The 10319-nt window shown below is 46.4% G+C and overlaps 1 non-coding gene across 1 annotated transcript; it reads left to right on the top strand.

The window, feature by feature from the left end:
• The first annotated feature begins 5993 nt into the window (after window positions 1-5993).
• Window positions 5994-6061, top strand: LOC114005577 (small nucleolar RNA SNORD2). Its single transcript, XR_003547415.1, has one exon. It is a non-coding gene; the product is annotated as a small nucleolar RNA SNORD2 (small nucleolar RNA).
• The last annotated feature ends 4258 nt before the right edge of the window (window positions 6062-10319 follow it).

Here is a 10319-nt window from a genome sequence, read left to right as displayed (position 1 = left end):
GCCGTGTCCCCGGCCATGCCCACGCACAGGCAGGACCGGGCCGGGTGCCGCCCAGGAGGGACATCTGGATCCAGCCCCGCGCTGTGGCGTGTTCCCCCCAACGCCCACCCCGCCCCTCCTCGTGGCCGGGCTCGCCTGCTCGGGTTTTCGTAGGGGGAAACCTCCAGCACCGTTTGAACTGTGAAATCGGGGCTTGTTTTTATTATTATTATTATTATTATTTAAATAGCTCCGAGTAATCATTACCGGGACGGCGGGCGTTGGGTGCAGAGAAAATCTGCGCTGTCGAAGTCAACCCCTGCGCTGTCGCTGAACTCCCACAGAGTCGTTGGACTCCCACATAGTCAACCATGGTTCAAGTCCTGGATTGGCAACTTAAAACTCAAGCTGAATGGAGAAGGGACTGCAGTGTGGCCACCACCCACCCCCCAGCGACTGATTTCTCCGTTTCTGTCTCTCTGACAAGTGTATGTATCCTATAGCAAAAACTGCTCTAAAAAAAAGTTAATAAACAACAAAAGCAAAATTAAATCCAAAAGGTAAAGAAATTTTTTAAACGGCTCCCCCGGGCCTTTCCAATCTTCTCATGTCCCGCCTATGTCCGTCCTGTTAGCTCGCTCCTAGCAATGTATTACTGGAATGAAAACCAACCCCGGGTGTAGCATTACACAGGTGGTGAGCACAGCTACTCTAACAGGGAAACTGGAAGCTACCCAAATAGCTAACAGGCAGTTGATCTAACTCAGTGGGATTTGATGCGCACGTGGGGAGTCATTTTCCGGGAGAGTCCTTACGAACGACAGAGAATACTCTCCATCCTTGGAGTGGGAGGAAGCAGTTTACAAAGCAGTTTCTGGTTAGAGGAGAAAATACGTAGACATAATCGGGACGGGCAGAGTGGAAAGCGGTTATCTCTAGCTCCCTGGATGCGAAGTATAAATTTCCCGCAATGTGATTTTTGTAAGAGGAAGAGGAAACGAATTCTTTAACGTCTCTGGAATGGGCGCCGTCTCCACCTCATCTCTCCTCGCCTCGCCCGAAATTGTCAGGTTCAACAACCCACAGGTGGGCTCAACGATGACACATTCATTTCATGACACATGTAGTCGTGTGAGATCTAAGATGGACAGTCTTTCCCAGCGCCGAAGTGCAAGAGTGTCCATCGGAAATCATTTCAGAGTTGAGCCTAATACGATGAGCATTGCCAGATAACTTAAACAAAATAGGGTAGAATAGTGTTTATAAAAGAAATATACCAAAATAAGTACATGAATTAAGAAAAAAAAAAGCGTCTGAGGGTTGCAGGATGGGCGCTCGCCTCGTCGCCGGCGTCTGGGAACCCAAGCACCCAAGGATGGCGGCCCTGGGGACTGGGGACAGCTTCGTCCTCTGCCGGGATGTGTGGACGGGGGCCATTCCCGGAATCCAGGGCGGAGTGGAGGGTGGGGACCAGGCGTCCGCACTCGCTGGACGCCCAGGAGTCCTCCAGCCTGCAGGCGAGCCCGGCAGGCAGCGTGTTTTCCGAAGTGTGCTGAATTCGGGAATCGATCGGAAATTATAAGGCCAATTAAACGCCCTCCGATTTAGAGCTCCGATTAAGCCCCAAAGGCTTCAAGCCCTTTCAGCCCTCGGGGCTTCTGCTACAGTGACCTTCTGCGTCCCCTCCAGCGAAAGTCTCCCGGCGGCTGTTACTACGCGGGGAAGGGGACAGGGCCGCCGGCCTCTCCTCGCAGTGGCCCTGGCTGGGGGGGAGGGGGGGACTGCCCTGGTGTCTTCGAGCAGAGAATGGTTCGACCCCCTTCCGGCCTAGAAAGCTTGGGAGAGGCGAACCGAGGTGGCCGCTGGCTCCGGGGACGCAGCCGAGACAGGATGTCCTGGGCATCTGCCGGCGCTGTCGGGGGCATCTCTTCCCGGTCGAGGAGAGTCGCGATCTGCCACATAGCCACCCTCCCGCTCAAAACCCGGCTGACTCCCCACTCTGCGATTCTTTCCAACCCCATTGCCCGGTGGGAGGCTGCTAGCCACAAGGGACAAAATGCCTTTCTTGAATTTTCTCATTCAAATGCTTATCAGCTTTGCAACCCAGTCCGCCTCTCCTAAAGGGAAGGTCTGATAATGACAAAAGTTCCCTGAGATCTTGTCCACCTCCAGTACTTTCTTCCCAGAAGCCTTAGCAACGATGAATTTGGGCCCACCACCGCATGATGGTCAAGGCAGGCGTCTGAATGGAGTGTGGACCAAAGGGCTTGTAAAACACGCCAAGCGCGTGTGCGTTGTGCGTGTTCGTGGGCGCCCCAAATCTTGAAAGGAGATGTGTGGCGTTCTCACTTCTCCCTGTCTCTCTTGAGCAAGCGCACACACCCTCACGCAAGAATTCTTAAAAACATATCATTCAACCTCCTCACTTGCCAGGAAACAGGTTTACTGGAACCGCAGGGCCTGCAGGTGACATGATAGCTTCAGTCAATAGAGAGCCCTGGAAGAATTCAAATAAAGTCCGGGGAAGCTTGTTTAGAGGGTTTCCCGTCTATCAATAATTTCTCTCTGCCTAGCTACTGTCTGGAAAATTGTAGTTCTAACCTGTCTTGAATGAAGAACTATATAAGCTACCCGTTTGGATCCTTTTTTTAGAAATATTTACTTATTTAATTTTGACTTTTTTTAAAAAGAATTGTTTTGTTATTTAATTTTATTAATTCATTCATTTTTTATTTGACCAAAGAGAGAGAGAAAGTGAGAAAGAAAGCAAGCCAGCAGGTCAGTCCAAGACTAGAACTCCAAGTTGGCCATGTGGGAGTATCCAGTGCCTTAACTACCATGTCACCTGCTGGCCCCTAATTTTGCTATTATTATTATTATTATTATTATTTAATTTGACCAGAGAGAGAGAGAAAAGGAAAGCTAGAAAGCAAGCCACCAGGTCCAGGACTGGAACCGCACTCGGCCATGCCGGAATCCAGCGGCTTAACCACCACACCACCTGCTGGCCCCAAGTTTGGATTCTTTTTGACTTAACCTTATATTGTGAGCATGCAGGAAGTTCTCAAGAATGTTTGTAGAAAAAATGCTTAAGGTTTTTTGGAAAACCTCAAAATTAATAGCCATCCCATACTCATTTATTTATATGTTAAGGTACCACAAGTGCTCTTGTTGAATAATGAGGTTAACTGTGTTTTCCACTTCCCATTCTCCTTAGAAGTGATTCCTAGGCCCAGCAGCTGGTGTAATGATTACATCGCTGGACTCTAACATAGTCAACTGCAGTTCGAGTCTTAGATCAACTGGCTTAAAACTCATGCCAGGCACCCATACACGCACTTGCACCCAAGGTCCCAGAAGGAAAATGGAGGAAAAGGGATTGCAGCGAGGTCATACCCCTGGTGGGTGATTTCTCATTTCCTTTCTCTCTGTCCTTCTGGAGAGGGCATGCGCCCTATAGAAAAAATAAATAAATAAATAAGAGAGAGCAGGCAAAGGCCACACAGCTGGGTGAATGACAGAACCTAGATCCCAATCCAGGAAAGCAGTCAGGACTCACAGCCAGATTCTAGCAGGGTGGGAAGTGTTGTAAGCAGAAGGAATATAGTGAGTTAAGGTCCTGAGGCAGAAAATAGTTTGGCTTGTTAAAGAACCTGTAAAAAAGCAAATGTAGCCACAGCATAGAGTTCTAAGGGGAGTAGTCTTAGGACAAAATTAGAGGAAGGAGCAAAGTCTTGTAGGTTAATTGTTGTTAAAGATTCTGAATTGTAACTGTGAAGCTCTTAAAATGTTTTGAAAGGCTGGTATGTGGCATTGTGGTCAAGGGCACTGGACTCCCACATGGTCAACCATAGTTTGAGTCCCGAACCTGGAGGTATGCTTTCTCATTTTCTCTCTCTGTGTTTCCTTCTGGAAATATTAAAATAATAATAATAATAATAATGTTAAATAAAATAACTCTTTGGGGCTAGCAAGTGGCATGGTGGTTAAGGGCGCTAGGGTCCCACATGGCTGACCACAGTTCGAGCCCTGGACATAGCAGCTTACTTTGTCACTTTCCCTCTCTCTCTCTCACTCTGTCCCTGCTTAGTCAAATTAAAATAAGTAAGTAAGTAAATAAATAAATAAAGTTAAATAAAATAATTCTTAAGAGGAAAAAAAAAAAGGCTTTGAGAAGAGCCAGCAGATGGCATAATGGTTACGTCACTGGAGTCCACATAGTCCACTGCAGTTTGAGTCCCAGACCCAGTAGCTTGAAACTCATGGAGGAGAAGGGATTGAGGCGTGACCATCTCCCCTGGGGGGAGGTGATTTCTGCTTTCTGTATTCCTCTGTCTTTCTGGCTAGGCTAGCGTGCCCTACAGCAAAAAAAAAAAAGACCTTGAGCAAAGGAGTGATAAGGGATTTGTGTTTTGAAAAGCTGCCTCTGACAGGGAAGAAATGACCTGGAGGGGCGGCAGGAACTGACACAATAGCTATTGTATCAGCCCAGGTGGAGATGAGGGGCCTTAGGCTTCCTGGGTGAACTGCATGAACTGGGTGTGAGGTGTGACCCTCCCTAGAGTGCAGATGGAGGAGCCATTCCCTGATAGGGATCTGGGGAACAGCCAGGTCTGGAGAAAAGATCTGGAGTTTAGTTTTGGACATGCCAAAGTCAGCTGCTTCGGAGACACACAGGAGAGAGTCCAAGGTGCAGATGGAAAGTGTTGGGATTGTCAGTGTCCACACGGCAGCGGAGGGCAGCTGTGCCATGCAGAAGGCTGAGGGGGCTGAGGGCACGGGACACCAGCGTTTGCAGCGTGAGTACGGGAAGGAAGCCCACGGACGTACGGGAGGAACTTCAGGAGGAGCACTGTCCAGCCCACGCCTGCGCACGCCCCCGTGGAAGCTAGAGCACCACGCAGTCACACTGCCCTTTTCTCGACTCTCACACGCTTGTATCCAAACTGAATGATTCTGCTGTGGGCTGGCAGGCCGCCCTTCTCTCAGAAAGCTTCAACAGAACGTAATTATGAAGGTCCAGGGAAGTGACTTTCAGACTGTTTACATTCCTATCTCAACTAACAAAAACGGGGCAGGTTGGGTGGGCAGACAGCGGGCAGCCGTAAAACACCCAGCTCTGGAGGCTGCCTCACCCGGGGCAGATCCAGGTTCATTATCTGAGACCTCCCTGAGTCTACCTGGCACAACGTGCCCATGGTCTGGACTAGCTGAGGTTGGGGTGGATCGTGCACTCCTATTAGGGGTGCTATATGTCTTTCTCATTCTGTCGCTTTTGCTCAAAGAAGAAATAGATAAATAAATGAAAAACAAGGGGGAGATGTAGTGAAAAAGTACTTATATTTCACTGTCTACATTTTCATCACACTTTTTAAAAAAGCATTATTTATTTATTTTATTTTATATTATTATTTTAAAAATTGGTGAGGATCTAGCAGGTGGCTTAGTGATTAAGGCACTGGACACTCCCACATGGCCAACCATGGTTCAAGTCCTGGACCTGGTAGCTTGCTTTCTCACTTTCCCTCTCTCTCTGTGTTTCTCTCTGGTCAAATTAGAATGAATAAATAAAATTAAATAAGTAATATATATTTTTTTCAATTTGCTATAGGGCACCTGTGCACACCGAGGAAGGCGGGGAGTGAAAAAGCAAGCCTCTAGGTCTGGGACTTGAACATGGTTGACTATATGGAAGTCCAGCACCTTAACCACCATGCCACCTGTTGGTCCCATCATCATTCTTTCTTAAAATTTAATATTATTTATTTATTTATTTAAATTTAACTTTATTTATTTTAATTTGACCAGAGAGGGACAGAGCGAGAAAGAGAGAGGTGAAGGAAAGTGAGAAGGCAAGCTGCCAGGCCCAGGACTCAAACCATGATCGGCATGGTGGGAGTCCAGCACCCCTAACCACCACACCGCCTGCCAGCCTCCCCATCATTATTCTTACTTTCTACCATTTTCTCATTTGCCATTAACAAGTAAATACAATTGAACATTCAACAATACCTTGGGGAACAACAGCAATCACCTTTTGGAACTGACCTGAAATGAAGAGCGTGCTCATTGCTAATCACTTTAAAAAGATAAAGAAAAAGAAGGGGAGATGAATTTATGTATCTTTAGTACAGCACAAACGGAAATTGTGAGTCCGGTTCTGAACCCCAAGCTTCAGAACACATCAAGGTGCAGGGCCCCAGTTCTCCCACATGGATTACTGACTAGTCCCATTGAGGCACTATTTCCCCCCAGCAAAACTGATTCTGTCAACAACCACTGAGACCCTGCTGGGCCAGACTCACCCATGCTGAGCCGATGCCAATGCTGCTCAGGGCTCAGGCGCTCAGGAATTATTTTATGAGAGAAGGATGGGAGGGAGGAAGGGAAGGAAACAGGGAGAGGAAAGTAGGTGATTCTTGTCCTAAAGGGGTTGACAATTTGGTGGGAAGATCTCTAAATAACAGACATTCTCTCTCTTTTGGTAAAATGGTCAGAACACGCTCATTTCCCAGAGCATGGTGGAAATCAATCTTTATGCACTTTACGCATTTTGGATCAAACAGGCTGACCAAATGTAAAATGCTTTCCGTGAGATGGGTCATTTTAAATAGAGTATAATGACGGTGCATTTGTGTTTGAAATGAAAAAAATAAACTTAAAGTGCTCTGCATGATAGCATGATAGCCGATTTCAGCCTATCTGCTTTTTAGCAATTTATCAAGCAATCATTAAGTGAGTTAACTCTACACCCAGGGAATGCTGATGGCAGCATTAGCCATAAATAAATAAGCTAATATGTACCATAGCTAAATGAATAGACTTTTCCTTGGTGTTTTATGGCCTGAAAAGAATGCAGCTTTTCATTAAAGGAATCATTTGAAAATGTGGAAACTGATACTGCCGCAGTCCCGCGCTCTGCCCATTGATAATGGGCCCTGTATTAGCCGTGGGGGTGGGGAGCTGATGTCCATTTACTTTAGCAAAGATTGTTATTGAATGAAACCTTTAATGGGGGCGTTTATGATCCCACTCAGCTAAGAGCTCGGGGCTGCCTTAGAATAGTCTCTCCCTCCACCTTGACAGCTCTTAGAGAATCGATACAGGTAATATGTCAGTCGGTGGTCAGCCGTCCTGCACGCAGAGGGGCAGAGCTGAAATGGAAACTGACAGGTAGCCACTTAGAGAGAGGGTATGGGGTAAACACTCTGAAAAGTGAAGCTTCTCTCGGGAGTGAGGGCGAGCCCACCCCTCACATTACAGTCAGTGCTGGGGTCAGGGAGGAAGCGATTAGAAACAAAGACCAGACAGTAGGGGGAGGGCCACTCAGAGCTTAGGACAGGCCTTTCATCTGGGTGGGAATTTTAGAGCCCTACAATTCACAGATTCACACCACTCATCCTCTTGTAGCATCTGTCCTTGGTCTCAATTTTTAAAAAAAGGTTAAAGGGACCAGCAGTTAGTGTAATGGCTATGTCACTGGACTCCCACATAGTCGACCGTGGTTCGAGTCCCAGACCTGATGGCTTAAACTCATGCCGGGTGCGTGTGTGTACATGCCCAAGATCCTGAGAGGAGAATGGAGGAGAAGGGATTGCAGGGTGATTTCTCGCTTTCTGTCTCTCTGTCTTTCTCTGTCTGTCTGGCGAGCGCATGCGCCCTATAGCAAAAACCTCTCCAAAAAAAAAAAAAAAAGGTTCAAAAAGACTTTTTAAACAATTGCAGTAAAATTGACATAACAAAACATCACCATCTAAATAAAGCATTTTCATTTTTAATTTATTTTTAAAGAATTATTTATTTTATTTCATTATTATTTTTAAATTTGACCACAGAGAGAGGGGGAAAGGGAAAGTGAGAAAGCAAACCACCAGGTCCGGGACTCAAACCATAGTCAGCCATGTGGGAGACCAGTGCCTTAACCACCTCACACCTGCTGACCCCATAACTAAACCATTTTTAGACATAGCTCAGTGGCATAAAGTACATTTACATTGCTGTACAGGTATGGCTGCCATCCATCTCCACAGTTCTCTTAATCTGGCAAAACTGCAACTCTGTATCCCTTAAACAATCATGCCAACACCCCCAGCAATCACTACTCTATTTTCTATGAATTTGGCTGCTCTCCAGTCGGTGTATGAGGGGGATGACACAGTACTTGTCCTTTGTGACTGGCTTATTTCACTTAGCATAACGTCCTCCATTAGGACGAATAACCAACCCGTTGTGTGTTCTTTTGTGTGTATTGTATATACGATGCTAGCTGTCCATTCACCTATGGGTTGCGCCTACCTTTGGGCTCTTGCGTTCTCTCATTTTTTAAAAAACACTATACGAAAATTTTAAAAATGTACAATATGCTAATTTGTATTCTTTCCTAGGTAGGAGTTTTCAGAGCTGTGAAGACCCAGAAAAGCTTCCTAAGAAATTTAGAAAAGCGGACCTTAGATTTTAGGCATGTCCAGTTCCTTCTGCCGCCCCCCCTCACCCCTGCCCTCAATATTTGCTGTGGAGAGACCAGACTACAACGATAGCACAAAATATCTTTCTGTCCTTTTTTTTTTTTTGAGAGGTTTTTGCTATAGAGTAAGTGTGCTCGCCAGAAAGAGAGAGACAGAGCGACGGAAAGCAAGAAATCACCACCCCACCCCCAGGGCGGATGGCCACGCTGCAATCCCTTCTCCTCCATTCTCCTCTTGGGGTCTTGGGCACGCACACACACATGTGCCTGGTGTGAAAGTTTAAGCCACACGGGTCCAGGACTCGAACCACGGTCGACTACATAGGAGTCCAGTGACATAGCCATTATACTAACTGCTGGCCCTAGGCACAAAAATACCTTTCAAAGAGGATTCAGGCTTCCCAAACTTCTGATCTTCAGAATGTCTGGGTGCTCGTGAGAATTTGATTCTTAGACCCTCCCCTCACCCAGGACTGGGAGTCAGTGGTTTGAAGAGGGTCTCTGGGGTCTGGGGTTTAAGAGGTATCTCAGGTGATTCTTATTTTCAGGAAGTTTGAGGAACTCGGGCTCTAGCTCAATAGGGACCCTCTTTACTATCAAAAAGCCCTTCTTTTGGGAGTTAAAACAGTAAGTACTTTTTTTTTTTTTTTTTGCCAGAGGGCACATGTGTTCACCAGATAGAAGAAAAAGCACCCCTCAATGGGACGTGGCTATGCTACAATCTCTTCGCCCCTATTTCTCCATCCTGTTGGGATTTGGGGCTCACACATATGCCTGGCATGTTTTTCAGGCAGCTGGGTTCGGGACTCCAACACGCAGCTAGCCACATGGGATCTAGCTAGGTGAACCACTAGGCCATGGGCTGGTCCCAAACAGTAAATTTTAACAAATGAATGGCTAGTCATATTTCTTTCTCAATATGGATTCTGTTGACCAAAAGAACAACTATAAAGCAAAAATTATAAAGAAAAAGGTAACTTAAAGCATCAAATAAGGGTCAGACCCATCAGCAGCATGGCCAGTTGGGAATGGCTTGTCCACTGAGCTCAAAAAGGCCTTTTATACCAATAAAATAGATACAATACACGTGAGTTGTTGAGGAAGAGCTTACAATTAGACAAAGATAACAGAAGAAGGTCTCATGGGGGTGGAAAAAGGGACAGCATTGGTTGAAGATCCATTAGCAGAAGCTGTCTGAAGCCAACTTACCAGTAGTCCACTCAGGGATGTGTGATCAACCCACGGGCACCTGCAAACCTGGAATGATGCATCTTTAAATCAACCCAGATAGTTCCCGAGGGTCCTCCCCGACTCAGGTCTGTGCAGCCTTGCAGCCGTCAGGTTGTGAAGACTTCCAAAGGAAAACTATCCACCTGTCCTTGAAAACAAACTCAAGGTGAATAAGTGAATGAGCTTGTTGTGCACTACATCTTTCTCTCAGTTCTCTTGCTGCATCCCAGCAGATGAAGGTGTCAAGAATGGGAAGAAAAAAGAAATCACATTTAATCCTAAAATTTTACCTATTGTTTTGTTAGCACTCAAAAACTAACCGATATGGGGACCAGCAGTTGGCATAATGGCTATGTCGCTGGACTCCCATGTAGTCAACCATGGTTCGAGTCCCAGACCTGGTGGCTTAAACTCATGCTGAGTGCGTGTGCGTGCGTGCTCAAGATCCCAAGAGGAGAATGGAGGTTGTGGCGTGGCCATCTCCCTGGCGGTGATTTCTCGCTTTCTGTCTCTCTGTCTCTATCTTTCTGACGAATGCACGAGCCCTATACCAAAAAAACACTCCAAAAGAAAAAAATGAAAAAAAAAAAAAAAAAAAGAATAGGCCATCAGTTCCTGACAACCTTCTCTCCGTGAGTGGAGAATA

Source organism: Tupaia chinensis, unplaced genomic scaffold (assembly GCF_000334495.1).
Source record: "Tupaia chinensis unplaced genomic scaffold, TupChi_1.0 Scaffold144017_1, whole genome shotgun sequence".
NCBI lineage: Eukaryota > Metazoa > Chordata > Mammalia > Scandentia > Tupaiidae > Tupaia > Tupaia belangeri.
The sequence above is the reverse complement of the archived record's forward strand: the minus strand, read 5'-3'. Positions and strand labels throughout refer to the sequence as shown.